This window comes from Tursiops truncatus, chromosome 2 (genome assembly GCF_011762595.2).
Source record: "Tursiops truncatus isolate mTurTru1 chromosome 2, mTurTru1.mat.Y, whole genome shotgun sequence".
Taxonomy (NCBI): domain Eukaryota; kingdom Metazoa; phylum Chordata; class Mammalia; order Artiodactyla; family Delphinidae; genus Tursiops; species Tursiops truncatus.
In genome coordinates this window covers 58734616-58760540 of record NC_047035.1, presented here as the reverse complement: position 1 = coordinate 58760540, position 25925 = coordinate 58734616, and the positions used below count along the sequence as shown (strand labels likewise).

Sequence of the window (25925 nt, the reverse complement as noted above, 5' to 3'; positions counted from 1 at the left end):
CAACTTGAAAAATATTACATATAATTTTAGTAAATCTTTAAAGTGCACTGAACAATGCTACATCTTATTTTAGGCACAATGTATTGTACAGTAAAAATTTAAGAGCCACCACATGACTCATTTGCACATCTTCAACCTAGAAGTTACTCCTTTGGGAAGTAGGAAGGGATAGAATTCTGGGACTACTGTTGTTCTTCAATCCAGTGTTGATACTGCCAAACTGGACTTCTTTTCTTCAAAGCCTAATCTGTTAATTCTGCATAGACTATGAAGTTGTGTGTTTAACTGTGCCTTTTGGAATAACCAGATAAAATTTCAAGAAAAAACAAAACCAAAAAAAAAACCATGGAAACTGGAAGCTGAATGTCATCAATAGAAATGACTGTTTCTGGACTCCAAGATTAGATTAAAAATGGCAGAATCCTCATACAGGATGTCTTAACGGGTGACTCTCAGTGTCTCATTTAGATTCCCCTTATTTGCCTTCTCTGAGAGTCTCCACCTGCCTTCCACCCCCTTTAGAAGAACCTAATTTATACCCATAGGAAATGATCTCACCCTGGGATTTGTACACAACCTTCCCCCCTCCCACCACCTCTACAACCATACAACTAACTGCCATAATTCACAAGAGCGAAGTCAGGGTTCAAGTAAAGGTGGTGCTTCAGGTTAAAGGACAGTTTTGGCAGAATTGTTTATAGTGGTATTTCCACTTTATGGTCAATACTCTGATTTACTCCTTCATCCTGTGAGGGTATATTCACTCATTCCTTCATTGGATTTCCAGTCTTTTATGGAAAACTATTGGGCAATACATAGGCAATTGTTCCCCCTCTCTCTCTGTCTCTCTCTCTCACACACACACAAACACAAGTTAAAAAAAGTTATTATTCTTGGTAATATCATAGTTTAAATTTATGTTAAGGAAAACAAATTTAAATTTGTTATAAATGTTTAAAAATTCACCCTGCCCAAGATGGGGATAGCGTTTTACATTATTGTGCAGCGAAATGTCATTAATATTTTCTCATTCTCCTTTCTCCCTCCATGCAATGAAACCTAGCTGAACTGTACCATCCCATTACTGTACCGTCTATGCACAATTGCTTCCATTTACAATATAAAGACAAGAAGAGTGTTAAAATAGATATTTTCTCCCTTTAACTTCAACCAGAAAATATTTTTAGATTGACTTTACTTCTAATCCTCACTATTCTCTCTAATTGGTAGAAAAATAGTAAAAATTGATTTTTTCTCATTGTCCAGCAATTATCTTATAATTTTAGAAAAAGTGTGTATATTTTATAAATAAGTTAGGAAGAAATATATTAACATGACTATGGAAGAATTATGAATGATTTTCAATTTTTTTATTATGTGCTATATTTTTCAAGTTTTTTTTTACAGTAAGTATCTTGTATTATCAATGAAACTAAATGTTACACAAATAATTTGTAGGTGGTCCAATCACAAACTTATGTGTATTCACTTATTTATTTATTTAAATTTTATTTTTGATCTCTGTATATCAGACATCATGTCTATAAAATAGAGTGATAACACATGATCCTTTCCCTCAAGGAGCTTGCAATCTGAAGGTGTGGTACTTAATCCAATCAGTCATATGAAGATTTTTTTGCAATGTCCAGATTCCATCTCTTACTATTCAGGTCTAAGAACCACCTCTTTGTGTTTATTGTCAAGTGTGTTATTTCTGGCTAATTTCACTTCTCCCACCTTGAGTAAATAAATAGTAGCTACACTTTTTAATTCAACACCATGGCTCTCAGGGACATGATTTACTGAAACAGCATAGATTTTGCCTCTGCCAATCTCTAACACTATTTAGTGCAGGGTATATTATTAGTCATGACACTGCATCATTCGTCATGCCACCCATGAATGCAGGCTTCCAATGACTTGCTCCAATGTTTTTACTCTGCTTAGCTTATGATGACTCCAAATGTAAGTCTTGTCTGGACAATAGAACAGTATATGAATGATAACTTGTTTTCTGGTCATGTTAAAACCACTGTTCATCATTTTATAGTATAAAGGTAGGATTATGTTTTCTCTTGAATTCTTTAGGCTATAATCAGTGAATATTGGAATATGATCTCATTCGAAGTTTTGTCATCTCTACTTTCCATATACTCCCACTAGTCAGGAACATAGGAGAGGGGCCTGTGGGTGGAGTGAGAAGAATGGTGTCATTTATGCATCATAGTTAATGACTGACCTGGGAGGAGGAACAGGGGTGGGGAAGGGAGGCATTCTATAAATGACACTTGATACCACTCCTGCCACCCTCAGATGCTGCAGACTGGAGGTGTCACCAGGTTGGGAACATAAACAGGAGTGGGCCGAGTCATGGGTGTACACACACAGTTAAGTTCAGGGGTCATTTGCATGCTGTTGATAGCATCTAAGCCCTAGGGACCTGAACTCATCCCATGTCCAATGAGACAAACTAGTGTAATAATCATCAATATGGCAGCAGCATTCTGGTAGCCTAATCTTATGCAATTCCATAAAAGAAATATCACACCTGTCAGCAGGAGCAATCTTCTTGGTATTTAGGGCCTTGGATGACTTCAGAGGCATGAATTCCAAAGCTCCTTGAGGTATCTGATTGACCCCATGTGATCCCATGTGGTGAGGAATGTGAGAGGAGGGGAAGGGGCAATTATGCAGTTGAAGGGGAGAACCAGTCTGGGGCCAAGATGGGCAATAGGCCAGTCTCTGTGTACCCTGCTGGGTGGTACTGTTGGCCATGATTAGTCCCAGCCATCAGAGGAGGACTTAAAGTTTTGAGGAAAGACTTCAAAGCACAGACACCCTGAGGCATAAGATCCAGAGCAAGGGTTTCACTTGCCCATTCTAAATGTGATACTGACCACTGGATAGATCAGGCAAGTGGGGATGGAGGCCATAGGAGGATATAACATGTATCAAAGAAGTACAGTTATAGTTTCCGCATGAAATGAGGGTAGGAGAAGTCTGTGATTAGACTTTAATTTCTGACTTAGGTAAATTTTATTTGGGAACCATTAGTCTGGATAGAAAATTTTCATTTGGTTGGAATGATAGATTCATATACTATCATGTAATTTTGTGTTAATTTTATCAGATAACTTATTATTAGATCCATGTACAAACTAGTCAACCAGGGACCATGCTAAAATGCAGATTCTAATTTAGTAGGTCTTTGCAGAAACTGAAATTCTGTATTTCTAACAAGCTTCCAGGTGATGCTAATTTTACCAATTGAGAACTATCTTTTCAGTAGCAATGTGCTACACTATAGTTCTAAATTATTGGTCAAAGACCTCCTAATTCCTCTTAGAAGAACACAATCATAAGAGGGATTAACATATTTCATCCTTTTTCTGGGCTATTTCCAAACTGTCATTTATCTTTCCTTGTCTCAGGGACTCATTGACAATAGAAGCAATCATCCTCAAAGCCATGTGTAACAATGGATTGTCCATAAATCTAAGTATTCACTATAAAGTTGTTTTAGTTATCTGTTATTGTAAAACAAACCGTCCCCAAACAGTGTCTTAAAACAGCAATTTATTATCCCCCATGATTCTGTAGGTTAACTGGTTTGTCAGTCATTTGGAGGCTTAACTGGGATCTCAGCTGGGGCAATCAGTCAGGTGCCTTAGTTCTCCTCCATGTGGCTGCTTGGGCTCCCTCATAGCACAATTCCAAGAAGCAGCATCCTAGGGCTTCCCTGGTGGCGCAGCGGTTGAGAGTCCGCCTGCCGAGGCAGGGGGAACGGGTTCGTGCCCCGGTCCGGGAGGCTCCCACGTGCCGGGAGGCTCCCACGTGCCGCGGAGCGGCTGGGCCCGTGAGCCATGGCCGCTGAGCCTGCGCGTCCGGAGCCCGTGCTCCACAACGGGAGAGGCCACAACAGTGAGAGGCCCGCGTACCGCAAAAAAAAAAAAAAAAAAAAAAAAAAAAGCAGCATCCTAGAGCAAGCATTCCAAAGAGGGAAAAGTAGAAAGGTATCAGGAAAATTAAGGGCCAAGCCCAGAAATGGCATAGTGTCACTTCTAGTGATTTTTTCTATGTCAAATCAATCAAGTAGTGAGAGGGCTTAGATAAGCCTTGAAATCTGGGAAGCATGGTCCTTTGAGGAATCACTAAAGCAATAGTCCCCCACAGATATTTACAGAATGAATGTAGTTATCGAGAAGTTGGTTAAATTTACTTTTTAGTTAATTATCATTTCACTTCTAACATTTATTTTCTTTTTATCTATCAATTATTTGAGCATTAGGCAAAAAAATATGACTCTTATTTGAAAGTAGACATAGAAAACAGCAGAAGAGAATGAATGAAAAGAAAAAGAATACGATAGAGGTGGAAGAGCATAGAAACATGTATACACTCAAAAACCAAAATGAAAGCTAGGATTGTCTTTGTTCTACTGCATTTGTGAAAAAAGGTGTTCCTTATATAATACTATAACATTTAATTTACTGTAATTATATGAATCTGTGAAAAAATGGTTGTAGCATCCTCTTGCATTAAATTATTGAAGAGGCCATTCAGCTGACTCTTAAAATCTAGATCTTGACTAGCTGAAGCTTTACATTTTATGCAGCAGTCTTTTACACAATCTTAAGGCCCATTTTGGGTTAGTAGAATTAAAACTTAAATAAAGTTGAAATGTAATTTCTGGAACATTTCCTTACCCAAGATTCTCAAGACCTGAATAAAATTCAATAGAAACAATATGTGCTGGAGCTGTGGTGATATTAAACTAAACTGTTTTCTAAAGAAATAATATTGCACAATGGAAATCAGTTTCAAGAGATGTTGAGAGAAATAAAATTCCATCTAATAAATCTGTGGCAAGACAAAGATTTTGACAACTGATTTCCTCTCTCTGCTTCAATGTACTTGGAATCTCAGATAAACATAATAGTGACAATAATCTCCGAGGAATATTTATCTAAATGGGTTTTTAATTTCAATATTTGATTTATACCGAGAACAAGTATAGCACATGTCTTTAAGTAAGCTGCACTGGGAATAGTATAAAATACAATTTTACTTATTTTGCAAGAGCAATTTAGGTTTTAATGGCTATCATATTTCCTTCTTTTAAAAATATACTCTTTAATAGAGGAAAAAGAAGAAATCTCCGTAGTACCTATAATAGTTAAATGTGTTTATTCATGTTTTTATACTGAGAGGAATATCTTTCTAATTACATAGATTTTTAAATGAACCTTTATTTTGGAATAATATTTGATTTTCAGAAAAATTGCAAACATAGTAGAGAGAAGTCCTGTGTACCCTTTGTCCAATTTTCCCCATTCTTAACATCTTACATTTCCATGGTGCCGTTGTCAAAATTGAGAACGTGGCCTTGGTAAATTACTTTTAACTAAACTACGGTTTTAGTTGCAGTGTCACCAGTTTTTTGCATTGATGTTCTCGTTTTGTTCCAGGACCCAATCTAGAGCACTACATTGCATTTAGTTCTCATGTCTCCTAAGTCTCCTCTGGTCACTGACAATTTCTCAGTCTTTCCTTGTTTTTTATGACCTCAAATGTTGAGAAGTACTGACCAAGCATCCTGTAGAACATCTTCCAACCTGGGTTCTTGAGATGTTTTTCTGTTAATTAGATCGAGTTTATGGGTTTATAGGAAGAATACCACAGAGGTTAAATGCCCTTCTTATCACACTATATCAGGGGGTACATGATATGCACCCAACATCACTGGGGATATTAGGCTTCATCACTTAAGGTATTGTTTGCCAGGTTTCTCCAGTATAAGTTATTATTTCTCCCCTTACCTATTCTGTTCTTTGGAAGCAAGTTACTAAGTCAAGCCCACCCTAAAGTGTGTGTGTGTGATTGTGCGTGTATATGTGAATATGTGTGTGTGTGTTTTATAAGCTTCACTCTCTCAAAGCAGGAATATCTACATATATGAAATAAATTCCTTCTGTAAGAAATATTTAACTGTTTCCCACCATTTATTTATTCAATCATTTATTTATTTCAGTATGGACTCATGTATGTTTATTTTATACTTTGGGTTATAATCTAATACTACATTATTTGTTTTGCTGCTCAAATTGTTCCAGCTTTGGCCATGGGGGTCTCTTTAGAGTTGGCTCCTTTGTTCCTCTAACCCGTCTTCATTCCTTTGTATTTTGAGCACTTCCTTACTTTCTGGTACTATAAGATGCTCATCTTGTATTTTGCCTGCCTCAGCCCTAGAACCAGCCATTTCTCCAAGGAACTTGGTTCTTTTTATTAGAGAATGATATTTAGAAACTAAGATCTGGACACTGGGTGTGCTTGTTGATGGAATGTTATTGTTTCTAGGACTTATCTGCAGACAGACTATAAATATATGTAGGCATAATAACCTATGTGAAAAACATATCTATAATTGTTTTTATATCTATCTGTCTATATATTAAGCTAAATATTAGTTCATTCTGATGTGTCTGACTCTAATTTAGTACCACATGATTTAGTCTAACCTCTCTTTTTGTTTATGTATCACACCTCTCTTCGAAAGTGAGAAACTTAGCTAAATATAATTTATTTTTAAATTTTGATTTCAGTTTATTATTTTATATTTAATCTTTTGGCACCATCGATGTGTACGACATTTCTTATATAGAACATAAGATTCATTCAATAATAATATAATACACATTTTTCCTTTGAATGCATTATATTATATGCATATGTAGGTTGTTGATTTGAAATATGTTATCATTAATGTAAGTACCAGCTGTGCTTTTCATGCAAGGGAGGAGTATAGCAAGAGTTTAAGAATAATGTTGAGTGAATAATTGGACTTAATAAAATTATCCTAGTATGAACTGTAGTTATTTGAAGCTGTAGATCAGTGGTTCTCAGCCTCAGCTGTACATAGGAATCACCTGAGGTGTTTTAAACAAATTCTGATGCATGGGTCTTACCTCTAGAGATTCTGATTTTATTTGTCTTGGTTTAGAATGAGGATAGGGACTTTAAAAGCTCCCCAGGTGGTTTTGATATGCAGCCAAGGTTAGATCAAGGTTCAGAACCTCGGCTGCACTTGGATAAATTAATGCTGATTGCAGCATTTTCTGTACTGTCTTGTTTTCTGAATGTATATATTCCAAGCTAAGTAAACTGTGAAATAGTAATATATGTTTGAGTTTGGACAATGGGGCACATTGTGTAGTTATAGTTGGTGTGGTCACTGAAGCATAGTTGTAGCTGTTATAATAGGATTATCAAATGATGTAGGGATCTATGTCTGAGGAATAGTGTGATATGTTGCTTTTCTATTTTGAGTTATAAAACACAGGACAGACACTAAAATTAAAAATTCCAAAATAAGCTTCTGTAGGAATTATACTCCTGTAAAATTATGACCTGGACATATAAGGGCCTATACTTGCCTCAATCCAAATTGCCCCCCAAGCAATTGTAAGATATTCCTTTTTCATTAAACAAAAATAGTCACCATGACCCAGTGTTATAGATTGAATCTGGCCCCCCAACCCCCTGCAAGTTCATACATTGAAGCCCTAAGCCCTGTCAACATGACTGTCTTTGGAGACAGTGTGTTCAAAAAATATTTAAGGTTAAATGAGGTTAAACAAATAGGGTCCTAATCAATAGGTCTGGTGTCTCTATAAGAATAGGAAGAGACACAAAGAGTGTGCATACACAGGGGAGAGGCTATATGAAGGTACATCAAGAAGGTAGATGTCTGTAAGTAAAACAGAGAGGTCTTACCAGAAACCAACCCTGCCAGTACCTTGATATTGGATTTCCAGCCCCTAGAACTGTGAGAAAATAAATTTCTGTTGTTTAAGTCATTGTGATATTCTGTTATGGCAGTCCTAGCAGACTAATATACCCAGGAATTTCACTTCTCAGTACATAATCAATGGATGTGTATGCACATATTTCAAGAAATGTTCCAGAGAATTCCCTGGCAGTCCAGTGGTTAGGACTCTAAGCTTTCACTGCTGAGGGCCCAGGTTCAGTCCCTGGTCAGGGAATCAGGATCCTGCAAGCTGCACCTTGCACCTGCTTTGCTTAGTGCAAAGTGGATGAATTGTAATGATAGAAATTTTCCTAACATTTTTTTTTTAGCTTTTGTTTTGTTTTGTTTATCTCCTCTCAGTAGGACAAGAAAACATGCTTACCAGGTGACCGCATGATTCCTTTTGTCAGATAGGCTACTTAAAGTTCATAGAATCTTTTTCTCTCCTTTGATGGAGCCAGAATAGGTACTGCAGATACACAACAAACATGTGTTTTGATGGTTCTTTTATTAAAAGTACTATGCATTTTTCATATGAGATCTATTTATTTAAAAGCATTTGAAATTGATATTGTCAGAGATCTTGCTGTTAGAATATGTCACTTAATTATGCTATGGTGGCAAGATCTGCCTACAATCCATAGTATATTACATCAGTAGGAGGTATAGCACCATGACTGAAAAAATAGGATCTAATGATTTTGGTTTTTTTAGTCATCAGGAAGGGGGCTTGCTATAGATACACAAACCTGTGTCTGCAAAGGTGCAGGCGATTTGTTACTTGATCGTTATGTATAGGGAATATGGGCAAAGATATCAGGGATATAAATAATATAGAGGATAAGGAAGAGATATCATAGGCAAAGAAAAGAAAATATATTTTGAAAGGAAGGAAAATAAAATAGTTAAGAAAGAAAGGTCAGAATTTGGGAGCTGGTTGCTAAAATAATTTGTTTGTATTTACAAATCCTACTTCATTTTGTTGTTGGGATGAATCATTTTTTATGTGTGCCTTTTTAATGTGGGTAGATGATAAATGAGAGCAAATTAGCAGAAATTGAAAAATTATTGTTTATCATAAGTTTAGTAAAATAATAATGGGGAATGATATTTTCTGACTAATATTTACTATCTATGTTTAACATGATTGATGGCAATCAAAGAACAGCAATATATTTACCCCAAAACCCTAACTTAAAATCTGTATTTATTCTTCAGTAATTTAGAAGGCTTTCAGAATCTTGTACGTTGGTAAGATTTTCTAGAATGATTCCTCAAAGTAAAGGTTAGAAGGGGGTAGATACTGAGGGGACAGATTTAGGGCGGTGTAACCCCATTCCTCTGACAGTTGTACCATCATCACCTGGGAGAAACTCAGGAAACATCACTGAAATCTTTTTACTCAAGAAGCATCTCCACTCATACACTAAAATTAGTGCCCTAATCTAGGTGTTTCTGTAGACAGTGGGTTTTCTGATGGCCATGGGCATTCAACCTGTCTCACTTTCTTTGTCTGTGGCTTACCCATGGCTACTAATCAGAGATTCAAGTCTTAAAACTTAAAAAAAAAAGAAGCATCTAATTCAAGCTCAGCAAACTAGGGACTTCACGAAAACACTGTGAGAATATATCTACAAAGAATATCTCTTTGTAGAGCAAGTACTTTCCAATACAATCATTGGTTAAATAGTTCTCACTGGTATTTTGTCTATAATTCCTGTTCAAATGGGTTCAGTAGAAGGAACAGTTTTCCAGTTCTTTTCTTAATAACCGGTTGTGCCATGTAAAGTGACCTCTCCAATAACACTAAAAAGTCCATTTATTTGGAGAATTGCACTCAAACAACAGGTTCAGTGTAAATTCCCCTTCTTTACTATGGCACCTTGCTTGTGGTACTTCAGAATATATATAACATATAAATAACCACATGTATTTTTCTTCCCTTCCCCCTGCTTCTCTACCACCACACACAATATTTTCACCCCATATGTTACTCTATATATTTATCCTGTTGCTTTCCAACACCATCTGTTTTCTTAAGCTATATAGATGGTGATTCTATTGCTCCCTCCTTTAGTCATACTTCTGTATTATTTTCAAAACCATGTAGAGATGGCAATGATGCAAAATGAAGTTCTAACTTTGGGGATTTTTATTACCATATGTTACTACCTTTTTTTGGGAGGAGTGTCTGAATTTGTCTAAGACTTAAGTAACTCTAGAATTATGTTTAGGACCTGTCTTTCTGTGGAAAGTAATAAATGACATTGAAAGGAAATAAAATAAAATTTAAAGATTTTTTTCTATCTGTAGGTCTTTGGCATTTATTTTGTTTCTTCTCCAAAAATAGAAATAAATTTTAGAATTATTTTCAAATTGTTCTCGAGAAATTTGAATGTGGGTCATCTATCTATATTCTACTAATATATGGCAAAATCTGAGGAGAGAAAACTAAATGAAAATGAGTTCATATTATCAAGAGTTAAAATATGGCCAATGGAATTAAAATTCATATAGGGTGTAATGGAGTCTCATTGTCTTGTGGAAAATTCGAACCCTCTGCAGGTATGTCTCAGGGATGATCATGCTGTGCTGAAGTTAATATTCAGGAGATGGTGTCTACCCTCTGTCTTTGGTCTTATCGCCTGCTCTCTGCACTATTCAACTCAGGAAAGTGTCTCCAGTAACCTAAATTTTGATATATTTGTTCTAGAACACCATCAATTCCATTATTCTGTATTCTATTACACATATAAAAATTCAATGAAAAGCAATGAAAAAGAGAAAAAGACTCCCAGAATTTTAACAAAAATTTCTCACATGTTAGTTTTGTCTCTTTTTTTTGCATGAGACTAATGGTATTTAAATGTACCTGTCATAATTTAAATTATTAATGTCTCTTTATATAATAAAAAAGTTAGAATTCAACAAATAATGCACCTGCATTTCCAAATCCAGACAAACATTTTTATGAAATTTACTTTTCCAAATAGGTGGCTGGTTCAACATAACTACACTAAAATTGCTGTCCAATGTAATAACCAGTCATAATACACAATTTATAAAGATCCCATCACATTTTCAGAAGAAATTTACACAGGAAAAGTGAAACCTACAAAAAATGCTAAAACTTCACCTAAAATAATAAAACCATCATTTTAAGGAGAGAATTGACCAAATGGAAAGAATAATCCAGGTTGTGGACTGTGATGGTTAGTTTTATGTGTCAAATTTCCTGGGGTATAGTAGCCAGTTATTCAATCAAATACTAATCTACATGTTGCTGTGAAGGTGTTTTGTAGATGTGGTAAACATCTACAATCAGTTGACTGTAAGTAAAGGAGATTTTTCTTGATGATATGGATGGGCCTGATCAGTTGAAAGGCCTTAAGAGAAAAACTGCTTTCCCGAGGAAAAAAAAAAAAAGAAATTCTCCCTCAAGGCTGAAGTATGAACTCTTACCCAAGAGTTCCAGGTTGCTGGCATGCCCTATGGATTTTTTAAGCCAAACATTGAACATAAGCCAGTTCCTTGAAATAAATCATACATATATACATATGTGTCTGTGTGTGTGTGTCTGTGTGTGTATTTCCCTATATATCCTACTGGTTGTTTATGTGGAGAACCTGACTGATTTGATAAGGGATGCTTAGTAGTGTAAGGATATTAATATATGCCAGGTAAATTATTCCAGTTAAATAATTCTTAAATATGACTAAATTTGACAAAATTTTATCTGGAAAAACAGAAGGGTGAATATACAAATAGACAGTGGTCAGACCATATATGACAACATATGACCTACAACCTCTATAGCAACCAGCCCAGGAAGCCAAATGACAACCTTTGCAGCAGTTGGTCTGGAATGGACAGTACTTGTTCAATGATTTGCCAAATTTGTCCCTACTTCCAACACAGGACCAACCAAATAGAGCCAAATATGTTCCCGAAACCCATCACATAAGTTGCCCCATTTCTAGTTAGTCCACTTCCAGTTTCCCTATATGTGCATCCTACAATCGGAGCATACTTGAAGCATCTCTCTCCTTTGTCTCTCTCTGTCTCTGTCTCTTTCTCTTTCTACATCTATCCTACTCCTCTGCCTGTCTTTTTTTTTTTTTACATCTTTATTGGAGTATAATTGTTTTACAATGGTGTGTTAGTTTCTGCTTTATAACAAAGTGATTCAGTTATACATATACATATGTTCCCATATCTCTTCCCTCTTGTGTCTCCCTCCCTCCCACCCTCCCTATCCCAACCCTTTAGGTGGTCAAAAAGCACTGAGCTGATCTCCCTGTGCTATGTGGCTGCCTCCCACTAGCTATCTCTTTTACGTTTAGTAGTGTATATATGTCCATGCCACTCTCTCACTTTGTCACAGCTTACCCTTCCCCCTCCCCATATCCTCAAGTCCATTCTCTAGTAGGTCTGTGTCTTTATTCCTGTCTTACCTCTAGGTTCTTTATGACTTTTTTTCCTTAGATTCCATATATATGTGTTAGCATACGGTATTTGTCGTTCTCTTTCTGACTTACTTCACTCTGTATGACAGACTCTAGGTCCATCCACCTCACTACAAATAACTCAATTTCGTTTCTTTATATGGCTGAGTAATATCCCATTGTATATATGGGCCACATCTTCTTTATCCATTCATCCAATGATGGACACTTAGGTTTTTTCCATCTCCTGGCTATTGTAAATAGAGCTGCAATGAACATTTTGGTACATGACTCTTTTTGAATTATGGTTTTCTCAGGGTATATGCCCAGTAGTGGGATTGCTGGGTCATATGGTAGTTCTATTTGTAGATTTTTAAGGAACCTCCATACTGTTCTCCATAGTGGCTGTACCAATTCATATTCCCACCAGCAGTGAAAGAGTGTTCCCTTTTCTCCACACCCTCTCCAGCATTTATTGTTTCTAGATTTTTTATGATGGCCATTCTGACTGCTGTGAGATGATATCTCATTGTAGTTTTGATTTGCATTTCTCTAGTGATTAATGATGTTGAGCATTCTTTCATGTGTTTGTTGGCAGTCTGTATATCTTCTTTGGAGAAATGTCAGTTTAGGTCTTCTGCCCATTTTTGGATTGGGTTGTTTGTTTTTTTGTTATTCAGCTGCATGAGCTGCATGTAAATTTTGAGATTAATCCTTTGTCAGTTGCTTCATTTGCAAATATTTTCTCCCATTCTGAGGGTTGTCTTTTCGTCTTCTTTATGGTTTCCTTTACTGTGCAAAGGCTTTGAAGTTTCATTAGGTCCCATTTGTTTATATTTGTTTTTATTTCCATTTCTCTAGGAGGTGGGTCAAAAAGGATCTTGCTGTGATTTATGTCATAGAATATTCTGCCTATGTTTCCCTCTAAGAGTTTGATAGTTTCTGGCCTTACGTTTAGGTCTTTAATCCATTTTGAGCTAATTTTTGGGTATGGTGTTAGGGAGTGATCTAATCTCATACTTTTAAATGTACCTGCCCAGTTTTCCCAGCACCACTTATTGAAGAGGCTGTCCTTTCTCCATGGTACATCCCTGCCTCCTTTATCAAAGATAAGGTGACCATATGTGTGTGGGTTTATCTCTGGGCTTTCTATCCTGTTCCATTGATCTATATTTTTGTTTTTGTGACAGTACCATACTGTCTTGATTACTGTAGCTTTGTAGTATAGTCTGAAGTCAGCGAGCCTGATTCCTCCAGCTCCGTTTTTCGTTCTCAAGATTGCTTTGCTATTCGGGGTCTTTTGTGTTTCTATACAAATTGTGAAATTTTTTGTTCTAGTTCTATGAAAAATGCCAGTGGTAGTTTCATAGGGATTGCATTGAATCTGTAGACAGCATATATATGGGTCTTGTTTTTGTATCCATTCAGCCAGTTTGTGTCTTTTGGTGGGAGCATTTAGTCCATTTACATTTAAGGTAATTATCGATATGTATGTTCCTATTCCCATATTCTTAATTGTTTTGGGTTTGTTATTTTAGGTCTTTTCCTTCTCTTGTGTTTCTTGCCTAGAGAAGATCCTTTAGCATTTGTTGTAAAGTTGGTTTGGTGGTGCTGAACTCTCTCAGCTTTTGCTTTTCTGTAAAGGTCTTAATATCTCCATCAAATCTGAATGAGATCCTTGCTGGGTAGAGTAATCTTGGTTGTAGGTTTTTCTCCTTCATCACTTTAAATATGTCCTGCCAGTCCCTTCTGGCTTGCAGAGTTTCTGCTGAAAGATCAGCTGTTAACCTTATGGGGATTCCCTTGTATGTTATTCATTGTTTTTCCCTTGCTGCTTTTAATATGTTTTCTTTGTATTTAATTTTTGACAGTTTGATGAATATGTGTCTTGGCGTGTTTCTCCTTGGATTTATCCTGTGTGGGACGCTCTGTGCTTCCTGGACTTGATTAACTATTTCCTTTCCCATATTAGGAAAGTTTTCAACTATAATCTCTTCAAATATTTTCTCAGTCCCTTTCTTGTTCTCTTCATCTTCTTGAACCCCTATAATTCGAATGTTGGTGCATTTAATGTTGTCCCAGAGGTCTCTGAGACTGTCCTCAGTTCTTTTCATTCTTTTTTCTTTATTCTGCTCTGCAGTAGTTATTTCCACTATTTTATCTTCCAGGTCACTTATCCGTTCTTCTGCCTCAGTTATTCTGCTATTGATCCCTTCTAGAGTATTTTTAATTTCATTTATTGTGTTGTTCATTGTTGCTTGTTTCATCTTTAGTTCTTCCAGGTCCTTGTTAAATGTTTCTTGCATTTTCTCTATTCTATTTCCAAGATTTTGGATCATCTTTACTATCATTATTCTGAATTCTTTCTCAGGTAGACTGCCTATTTCCTCTTCATTTGTTAGGTCTGGTGGGTTTTTATCTTGCTCCTTCATCTGCTGTGTGTTTTTCTGTCTTCTCATTTTGCTTATCTTACTGTGTTTGGGGTCTCCTTTTTGCAGGCTGCAGGTTCGTAGTTCCCGTTGTTTTTGGTGTCTGTCCCCAGTGGCTAAAGTTGGTTCAGTGGGTTGCATAGGCTTCCTGGTGGAGGGGACTAGTGCCTGTGTTCTGGTTTATGAGGCTGGATCTTGTCTTTCTGGTGGGCCGGTCCATGTCTGGTGGTGTGTTTTGGGGTGTCTGTGGACTTATTATGATTTTAGGCAGCCTCTCTGTTAATGGGTGGGATGGTGTTCCTGTCTTGCTAGTTGTTTGGCATCGGGTGTCCAGCATTGTAGCTTGCTGGTCATTGAGTGAAGCTTGGTGTTGGTGTTGAGATGGAGATCTCTGGGAGATTTTCACCGTTTGATATTATGTGGAGCTGGGAGGTGTCTTGTGGACCAGTGTCCTGCAGTTGGCTCTCCCACCTCAGAGGCACAGCACTGACTCCTGGCTGCAGCACCAAGAGCCTTTCATCCACACGGCTCAGAATAAAAGGGAGAAAAAGTAGGAAGAAAGAAAGAAAGAGCATAAAAGAAAAAGAATTAAGTAAGGTAAAATAAAATTATTAAAAAAATAATTATTAAGAAAAAAAATTTTTTAATGTAAAAAAAAAAAGGATGGATATAACCCTAGGACAAATGGTGAACGCAAAGCTATACAGACAATATCTCACACAGAAGCATACACATACACAGTCACAAAAAGAGGAAAAGGGGCAAAAATAATCTATGTTGCTCCCAATTTGGGATGATTCGTTGTCTATTCAGGTATTCCACAGATGCAGCGTACATCAAGTTCATTGTGGAGCTTTAATCCGCTGCTTCTGAGGCTGCTGGGAGAAATTTCCCTGTCTCTTTGTTCCCACAGCTCCCAGGGGCTCAGCTTTGGATTTGGCCCCGCCTCTGCGTGTAGGTCGCCTGAGGGTGTCTGTTCTTCCCTCAGACAGGACAGGGTTAACAGAGCCGCTGAATCGGGGGCTCTCTGGCTCACTCAGGCCGCGGGGAGGGATGGGTAAGGAGTGCGGGGCGGGCCTACGGCGGCAGAGGCCTGCGTGACGTTGCACCAGCCTGAGGCGCACCGTGCGTTTTCCCGGGGAAGTTGTCCCTGGATCCCGGGACCCTGGCATTGGCGGGCTGCACAGGCTCCCTAGAAGGGAGGTGTGGAGTGTGACCTGTGCTCGCAAACAGGCCTCTTGGTGGCGGCAGCAGCAGCCTTAGCGTCTCATGCCCGTCTCTGGGGTCCGCGCTGATAGCCTCGGCTCGCGCCCGTCTCTGGAGCTCCTTTAAGCAGCACTCTTAATCCCCTCTCCTCGCGCACCAGGAAACAAAGAGGTAAGAAAAAGTCTCTTGCCTCTTCGGCAGGTCCAGACTTTTTCCCGGACTCCCTCCCGGCTAGCTGTGACGCACTAGCCCCCTTCAGGCTGTGTTCACACCGCCAGTCCTCTCCCTGCGCTCTGACAGAAGCCCGAGCCTCAGCTCCCAGCCCCGCCCGCCCCGGCGGGGGAGCCGACAAGCCTCTCGGCCTGGTGAGTGCCGGTCGGCACCGATCCTCTGTGCGGGAATCTCTCCGCTTTTCCTTCTGCACCCCTTTTGCTGCGCTCTCCTCCGCGGCACCGAAGCTCCCCCCATCTGCCACCCGCAGTCTCCGCCCGCGAAGGGGCTTCTAGTGTGTGGAAACGTTTCCTCTTTCATGGCTCCTTCCCACTGGTGCAGGTCCCGTCCCTATTCTTTTGTCTCTGTTTATTCTTTTTTCTTTTGCCTTACCCAGGTACGTGGGGAATTTCTTGCCTTTTGGGAGGGCAGAGGTCTTCTTCCAGCGTTCAGTAGGTGTTCTGTAGGAGTTGTTCCACGTGTAGATGTATTTCTGATGTATTTGTGGGGAGGAAGGTGATCTCCGCGTTTTACTCTTACACCATCTTCCCCCTCTCTCCTGCCTTTTTTTTTGTTTCTGCCAAATTTAAGTCATGATGGCTGATTCCCTTGATATAGCAAGCTCTGAATAAATAGCCTCTGTGTATTCTTATTTGGTGGTCTTTTTTTATTTCCACAGTTTTCCTGGAGGTTCCATGGAGATGCTGTCTGTACTGCCCATTGCTGTGGATTCATCTTCAACCAGGTATGATATTCACAGAGGCCACTTGCATCTTGTTGCTCTTGGCTTGTAGACTTGCTGCTGATGTACTAAGTCACTTCAGGTCTGAACTCTAGTCTCTCTGCATTAAAATCCTCGGCTGTTGTCTCAGTTTGGTACTGAAGTTTTGTTGTTCGTTTCAATTTGTTTAGCATCCTTGGAAGAAACAGGCAATTCTTTTTCCTCCAGTATTGCTCTTTTGTGCTTCCATTTTTGTATTGTGCTACAAAACAGTGTTGCATGTCATCAGAAAGAGAATCACAGGTTGAATCACAGTTTAAAACTAGGCATAGGCCTTATAAGCCTGTTGTCAGAGCTGGCCTTACAGACTGGTTGAGTTTGTGGTTCTCATTAAAATGGTATCTGTTTGAGTAAACCTTTTGCTGAGGGACACCAATAAAACTGGATGAGGTTAATTTTCCACCTCAAACTTTTGTCCTGAGAGCTTGGCTATGATAGAATAAGAACGTTTTCTCTCGTTTTCCATCTACTGGGTAGTGCAAATTTTTAGGTCTGTATTTGGAGGTGGCTGGTGATGAGTTTGGGGGACCAAGACATAAAGTACACAAATATTACTTTAGAGTTACCATTAGTACCTTTCATGGGGTCTTGTAAGTCTAAATCCCGTCCTCTTCCAGGAAAAATCTCCTGCTTCTTGTGTATACTCTCATTACAATCCTAATTATTTCCATTTCTCTAAATGACATAATGTCAACAAGAATGATCTGTTGGAAACATTTAATTTGAACAAAATTGTTTGAGAAACTCCTTAGAAAAGAAAGGGAATAAGATTTCCCAGGCACAATGGACAGTATTAATTATTATACAGTCTTCCAAACAAAATTCTGATTCAAAAATTGCTTTATTAAAAAGAATACTTGGCCAAAGCTAAAGAACAATTTGAAAAACTTAAGCAACAACAAACTAGACTTATTTCCCTAGTAAATCCTCTCTCCACCCCAAATTAAGTTGTATTAGGTTATAACCCAAAATATAAAACAAATATCCATGAGTCCACACTGATATACATAAATTATTGAATAAATAAATAATTGGAGGGGACAGACTAATCTCTTGATCAGTTCATTTCTGTTTATTTATGTGGAAACTCCATCCACAAAGAAGTGGAACATAACTACTTACCTCTTAAATTTGGGCTATGCATAGTGACTTCCTTCCAAAGAATACAGTATGGAAAGGGGGAAGAAAATAACTTTCCAGTGGAAAAACCTGCCTAACACTACCTTAGTCAGGTGATCAAGGTCAACATGAACAGTGATAAATCATGTTGATAGAAGATTCCTTTGATATGATGTGATGAAAATAACAACTTACCTCTGTGGTCTTCTTCCCCCCAAAAGTAACCCCAGTCTAATAGCGAGAAAAACAGCAAGCAAAACTCAGCTGAGGTGCAATCTATAAAATATTTGACCAGTACTCCTCAAAACTGTCAGGGTCATCACAAATAAGAATAGTCTGTGAAACTGTCATAGTCAAGATGAGTTAAGGAGATAATGAGAAGTAAAAGTAACATAATATCCTGGATGGGATACTTTAACAGAAAGATCTAAGATAAAAATTTTAGTCCCCCCGGAAAGCAATTGAAGTATATTTTGTGTGAATATATTTTTAACAAAATTAATTGTTTAAAAAATTGTAATATAACTGTGGGTAGTTCAGCCATGATTTCCTTTGAAGGGCATGGAAGATATTGATTAGGAAGTAATATGTAATGTAAGCTAGAGTCTTAGCAAAATTATATTTGCATATTTGTCCATGGGACTTTGAAAAATATTTATTCATAAGAATAAATGAAAAATATTTATTCATAAGAATAACTATATTTGTATATTATTTAACTTCAGCTATTTCCCTGGTTTGATTGTTTGTGTTTATTGATCTTTCAATAAAATATGGTCAAGGCGACAGGAAAATTATAATCATAGTATTGGTTTGGTGAAATGGAAATGAAGTTTCTATTTTAAAAGTACTACATCCATTTTGTTCCCACTCTTCCTTTTAGGGAGCTTTAAAGAAGAGTTTGAGGTTCTGTGGTCATGAGAATGAGATTAAGAGCATTTACTATGTAGCTGCATCAGACTTCCCTCTAATTCTTAGACCTTTGGTAAACATTTTATAGGGACAGGATGACTCTTAACATCTAAATAATAGGTTAGGATTTGAAACACTTGGAATGTTAGTACTCTATGAAACCTGTAGTTGGGTTAGCTCTTACCTACGTTTTATTAAAAATTAATGGTATGGGCAGAAGACCTAAATAGACATTTCTTCAAAGAAGATATACAGATTGCCAACAAACACATGAAAGAATGCTCAACATCATTAATCATTAGAGAAATGAAGATCAAAACTACAATGAGATATCATCTCACAGCAGTCAGAATGGCCATCATCAAAAAATCTAAAAACAATAAATGCTGGAGAGGGTGTGGAGAAAAGGGAACACTCTTTCACTGCTGATGGGAATGTGAATTGGTACAGCCACTATGGAGAACAGTATGGAGGTTCCTTAAAAAACTACAAATAGAACTACCATTTGACCCAGCAATCCCACTACTGGGCATATACCCTGAGAAAACCATAATTCAAAAAGAGTCATGTACCAAAATGTTCATTGCAGCTCTATTTACAATAGCCAGGAGATGGAAACAACCTAAGTGTCCATCATCGGATGAATGGATAAAGAAGACGTGGCACATATATACAATGGAATATTACTCAGCCATAAAAAGAAATGAAATTGAGTTATTTGTAGTGAGGTGGATGGACCTAGAGTCTGTCATACAGAGTGAAGTAAGTCAGAAAGAGAAAGACAAATACCGTATGCTAACACATATATATGGAATCTAAGAAAAAAAGTCATAAAGAACCTAGAGGTAAGACAGGAATAAAGACACAGACCTACTAGAGAATGGACTTGAGGATATGGGGAGGGGGAAGGGTAAGCTGTGACAAAGTGAGAGAGTGGCATGGACATATATATACTACCAAACGTAAAAAAAAAGAATAATAAAAAAAACAACAAACTAATGGTAATCACAGATTTCATATGTGGTTCCTAATATATCAATCTGTATTAGGCTGAAATTAAATAAGATAAATAATTGTGAACCCCAGTATCATATAATGAGAAGTTCTCTTTAACCATTGCTGAGATTACATTAAAGTTTAGCATATCATTAGAATGTTTTAAGAGAAGAGTTTCCAGGATACAATTCTAGGTAGTAATAACATAGAAACTGGATCTTTATTCATAGACTGAGTTTAGACTATTCTCATTACATTCAATATAAAGATGGATGAAATATTTTTCTTTTACTTCAAGACACTTATTGTGGGAAAAAGGGGCACGTTAACAGCAGTGCAGAACCCTGTGACACATCTCTGATAAGGGAAACACTGAGCCCCAGGGGAGCACCTAACAGGGATCCTTAAGCCAGGTTAAGTTAGGAATTGAGATAGACACTGGTTCTTAGGAAATCCCATGCCAGAGCCCAATCTAAAAGGACAATCAGAATTTAGGTAAAAACCATTAAGGTGATTTTAGAGATAGGAGATATGTGAAGATATTGAAGCAGGGCAGAGCATCATTTATTGCTGGAAACTACAAGGGCTCAGTTGTGCTTCAGGGCATTTGTTGGAGTTGAGGCTAAAGAAGCAAGTGACAGTCAAATTTAACTAAATACAATCAATTTATGGATGCTTCCTTCGTATTCAGTATTAGTATAATGCCAACAGGCATTTTTGTAACTTCATGTTATTGAGATATTTGTGTCATTGCTGAAATGGAAAATAATGATAATTTCAATATAATGGCTAATTTGGGTATAATTACTTAATACATGCCATTGGTCAGAATCATTTAGAACCTGGAGTCCTGGTTGTGAGGGAGGGAAGAGAGTAAACTAAACTTGTTTATTTAATCTCATCTAGAGGATTTCAATAACTGAATGGAATTAAGAGGTGATGTCTACTGCTCTGTAAGCTATAGATGGAAGGTACAGTTTGTTTAACTGCAGGTATCCTTTAGCGAAAATTTCACTAGTTTCCCTAGCTGCTTGCTTGATTTCTGAAACTTAGTAGGACTGTCATGTATTAATCTGCCACCAGAGCATTTAGATAGTATTTTTCAAAGCATAGCTGGTATAGCTATGTAACGATGGACTTAAGCATGCATGTTTTTATTTTTACACTTTTTGGGAAAACCTGGTTGAAGACAGACTATTTGACTTCTGCTTTTTACCTTTCTCAGTTCAGTTTTCTATATAGTGACTCTGAAAAAAACAAAGAAACAAGAAAACCCCAAACAAAAAACCAAAACCTTAGAATGACTACATACTATAGCAAAAATTCAGACTTTGTTTACCCAATGCTTACATAAACACTATATGATTTCAAATGAATGTAGCCATTGGTGCTATAACATTAGTCATTATTATAAAGTACTGTTTATAAACTGAGTGCTTACTATGTCCAGAGATGTCCTAGGCACTGCTGAAGTTGTGAACAGTCCTAGCTATTCTCAGGTGGGTTACATTCTAGAGGTATATAGCCCAAATATATAGAGTTATATATATACTAAAACAGCTATACAAAAGTATCAATGATATGACTGTAACCAATCATGGAAGGTTAAATAAATATTTATAGAATCATGAATACTCAGATCTAATCCAGTCTCTTTCAAACAAGGATTGACATACTTGGGAACCAGATTTTGTTTACATGCTCTATGGAGATTTCTATGCTAAATAACATTTCAGAAAGAATGTATGAAACAATCTTCTGAAATCTGAAATGTATGCCAATTGTAAATAGCCAGTAAATTTCTTTTAACACTTTTATTGATAAGTGAGCTCCATTTTTGTCTAGTTCATATAATGTAGAGTGCTAATATAGTTTTCTAAATATTTGCAAGTTCACCCAACCTAAACTTATGTGGATATACTACAAGATAATTGGATTCTTAGATTTTTTTAAATAGGTTTATTATGTTTTAAGAAAAATGAGTCAACAAATTAATTCCTTTGACAATGGAAGCGATCTCAGGAAACACTCTGCACAGAGAGATTCGTTTCACAAATTTATTATATTCTAAGATATCAAATCACAAGAAAGTGTAGGTTTTAAATGTTAACTGGGTGTGACTTCAGGTAGGGAGCTGAGAGCTGATTAATGAAAATATATTTTGAACTTTGTTTACCTATGCCTGAAAGCCCCAAACACTCTATAAATTCTAATGACTGCAATATCATCATTACCTAATTAGATCTAAAATTATACAACCACTCTTAATGTGATTGATTTTCTTTGCTTGTGAATGGAAAGATAGGAATTTATATACTATATGACTTTTATTTCCTTTAAATAATGCTGGAATTTTTACCATTACTATCACTTGCTCTGACAATGCCCCCAATATTAACACAAAGTGCATGAAACATTTGAGAAAGTTTAATGCTTTTACAATAGGAAGCCATATGGGAACAGGATGATTTTTAAAAAGGAGAAACTGAGCTGACCAGGAGGCCAATTAATGAGAATATTTATTAAGCAATACTCTTTAACAGTTTCATAAAACCCAAGCCAATATTGGAACAGAGCTCTATTCATGGGTACCTGGGATTAGATTCAGATAGTTTAGACAATTTTATTTCTGCCTACATCAGAAATGTGGCTAAACATTGTTAACGTTTATTCCATTCAGTAGCTACTTTGGGCTTTTTGCCTGCATGGCTCTGAAAAATATAAATTGTTTTACTCAAGTTCAGCCATAATATCAGGGTTGAGAAACAAAAGAGCTTATGGTATAAAATAGATGTTCTCTTATCCTAGAGTAGAACCTAACAATACTTCACTGATAATGGAATAAAACACATGAATAACTAGAAGTCCAACCCATTAAAAACAGGGGTGGAAAGGTATCTTATTATCATCAGTATAATTAGGACAGAGAGCTGTATAATGAGTGTAATCATTTTCTAAGCCTGTTTTTATTCAGCATTCATAAGAATGGGTGGTTATAACATACAGTACAATAACATAAGCACTGAAAATACTAGGGAAATAAAATAATTTACTAATTCAAAGGAAATCACAAGTCACTAAAGGAGACCAACAATAAAACAAGTAATTAGAGTTTACTTTGATAATGGAGAGGACACAGTTTTCAAAAGATTGCCATTCTATAGGAATGGCAAGTAACCCAGATTGGACTACCGGGGAAGATGTCAAGGAACCATGCTGGGAAGTGCTGCTTGAGCTGAACATTAAAGGGCGAGAATTAGGTTTCCAGAGGCATGGCAGAATAACATTCCAGTGAATGGTAGCAGAATGAACAAAATTGCAGAAGCATGAAGACGCATGGCTTTTTGGGGTTGGAACTTATTTGGGGGTAATTTGCCGGGAGGCGAGGCTGAATAGATAATTGGAAGCAAGTCAATCAACTCATTCTCATCCGCTTCTTTTTTATCCATAAAATAGAGATAACTTCCTGTATTAATCAGGGTTCTCTGAGAAACAGAACTAATAGAGAGTGTGTACGCACTGTGTGCGTGTGTGCGTGTGTGCGTGTGTATGCCGAGAGAGAGTTATTTTCAGGAATTGGTTTGCATAATTTTGGAGGATACCAAGCCCAAACTCTGTAGGGTAGGCTAGCAGGCTGGAGACCAAGGGAAGAGTGAATGTTGCAGCTCAAGTCTGAAGCCAACCTGGAGGCAAATTCTCTCTTTCTAAGGGGAGCTTTGCCTCTTTTCTCTCCTTTAAAAAATTTTTAAACATCTTTATTGGAGTATAATTGTTTTACAATGGTGTGTTAGTTTCTGCTTTATAACAAACTGAATCAGCTATACATATACATATATCCCCATATCTCTTCCCTCTTGCGTCTCCCTCCCTCCCACCTTCCCTATCCCACCTCTCTAGGTGGTCACAAAGCACCAAGCTGATCTCCCTGTGCTATGTGGCTGCTTCCCACTAGCTATCTATTTTACATTTGGTAGTGTATATATTGTCCCTGACACTCTCTCACTTTGTCACAGCTTCAATCAATTGGATGAAGTCCACCCGTATTCAGGATAGTAATCTACAGACCAAAGTCTACAGACCATGGCCTAGCCAAGTTCACATAAAGTTAGTCATGATGAATCCACCCCTTGTCAACTTGATACTCATATGCACTTCCTTAAACCATACTTAATCTCTAAAGAAAATGACAATATCATACTTCTGTTTAACATGATGCAACTATCCTGTGTACAACTGAAAACACACTAACCGTTTGCACAGCAGAGGATGAAAAGTTCTTGGGTAATGTTTACTCTTCTCCTTGATATCCTGTAATTTAAATAATGTGATGTAAAGTCAGTACATCTTAGGTTATATGGTAAGCGAATAAAAGAGGGAAAAAACAAAGGTATTTACTAGATAGGTAGGTAGACAGACATACACATACACACAAACACAAGCATATTCATAAAAAATAGGGAAGAAATATTCAGGAAAGTAACAGTCCTCATTTCTGTAAGTGGTAACGTGGTCATAGCTGGTATTTATAAACTGCCTTTTCCCATTATTATTATGTATTATCCAATACATTCCATATTCCCTTTACAGTTAGCAAGCACCTCAGATTGTTGTAGTTCTTTACTTGGGATGGGGGTAAGGGTGATCCAAACCTTCATTCCTGAAGGGTCTGGACCTTTAGTAGTCCTGTCTGAATTGGGTTGTTGTAGTCTTCCATTGACTTTAATTACAGGTTATGGTAAAACTAATATCCTAAGTGATCTCCTGTTATTCCAGATATACTCTTCCTTATCTCTATGGTGGAATAGCAGTGCAATTTCCCTTTAGTGGTCAGGATCAATCAGCCCAACCACAGCAGTAACTCCTTTCTTTGCCTGTTGATTCAGAGGCATGAGAAGCCCAAAGTGGCTGGGTAGCAATCTTAACTGCTTATTCAATGGAATCACTGTTGTGTCTCCTGGTGGAAGTATTCCTCCCTTTAGAACTAAGAGCTCTAGGTCAGTAATACATAAAGTCATGGGAATAAGAAGCAACTATTCTGCTAGTGGGTCACTGGGATAATAGTGATTGGTGCCACTTCCATTTCCATCCCTTGATTCCTGGACCTGTGAATCCTAGCTGTGGGAGAAACAGTGCCATATGTTGGACACTGATTCAGAGCACATGCAGTCTCCTGGAGACCTTGCCCCAGGCCTGCAAAATATTGTCACCTAACTGACATAGTAACTGAGTCTTTAAAAGGCTATTCTACCATTCTCAAGCCAGGTGCTTCAGAACGGTGCAGAACATGGTAAGACCAGTGAATTTCAAGAGTATGGGCCCATTGCTGCACTTATTTTTCTGTGAAGTGAGTTCCTTGATCAGAAGCAATGCTGTGTGGAATACCATTACAGTAGATGAGGCATTCTATAAGTCCACAGATGGTAGTTGTGGCAAATGCACTGCATGTAGGAAAATCAAATCCATACCCAGAGTAAATGCCTATTCAAATGAGAAAAAAAAATCACTTCCATGACAGAAGCTGTACAGTGTAATTAACTGGCTACAAGGTAGCTGGCTGATCACCCCTGGATAAAGGTGCCATATCGAGGGCTTAGTGTGGGCTTCTGCTGCTGTCATATTGGACACTCAGCATTGTCTGTAGCTAGGTTGGCCTTTGAAGTACACATGCTGAGCTCATGGATTACCTCTATCCCTGCCACCATTTTATTAATAGCAGAATATAGCAGCAAATGTATCTTGTTTTAATTATATTCCATATGTGAGAAAAAATATTTATCAAGTTTAATGTTGAACTTTATCACCACTTTCAACATTATGAAGCATACCAATGCCCACCTTTATTTTTTATGATATTAATACTTTCATGAGGTAATATTTGGAAATATTTATCTCATCTGTATAAATCTCACTTTGGCTTACGATGAAAGACTTAGTGTTTCAAATCAAAGCAGTATATTCAAAATGAGTTAATAGTAAGATGTAAAATATCTGGAAAATTCTCAGAAAAAAAGTAAATGCAC

The 25925-nt window shown here is 37.3% G+C and overlaps 1 long non-coding RNA gene across 1 annotated transcript in view; it reads left to right on the top strand.

Moving 5' to 3' along the window:
- Nucleotides 1-25925, top strand: part of LOC141277838 (uncharacterized) — a 212077-nt gene that overhangs the window by 11458 nt on the left and 174694 nt on the right. The window contains exon 2 of the long non-coding RNA XR_012329696.1: nt 16777-16842. This is a non-coding gene — a long non-coding RNA (uncharacterized lncRNA). The remainder of the gene's footprint in view (nt 1-16776; nt 16843-25925) is intronic.